This window comes from Brassica oleracea, chromosome C2 (assembly GCF_000695525.1).
Source record: "Brassica oleracea var. oleracea cultivar TO1000 chromosome C2, BOL, whole genome shotgun sequence".
In the NCBI taxonomy this organism is placed as follows: domain Eukaryota; kingdom Viridiplantae; phylum Streptophyta; class Magnoliopsida; order Brassicales; family Brassicaceae; genus Brassica; species Brassica oleracea.
This window is the reverse complement of record NC_027749.1, coordinates 34,132,575-34,132,872: the sequence shown is the minus strand read 5'-3', so window position 1 is coordinate 34,132,872 and position 298 is coordinate 34,132,575.

Below are 298 nucleotides of genomic sequence, written 5' to 3'. Positions count from 1 at the left end.
TCATCGCCCAGCTGTTATACACTGTGTCCAGCTTGCTTCCTTTATCTTCTTCAATCCTTCTAAGTCCCTTGGTCAATTTCCAGACCTAGACTTAGTTTCCCCATGATCCATTCTGATCACTCACTTCATCGAGCTTCACCTGGATCTTGTCCAGATACCAGCTCGCTTGTCTAGCTCCTTTGAGCTTGTCTTCTTCTTGGATTAGCTATGTCTTAGCTTCCTGATGCCCTTAACCTTACCTTCAGGCCATGATATACTTGTCTTTAGGTCATATGACCTGACTGGTGCGTTTCCTCGC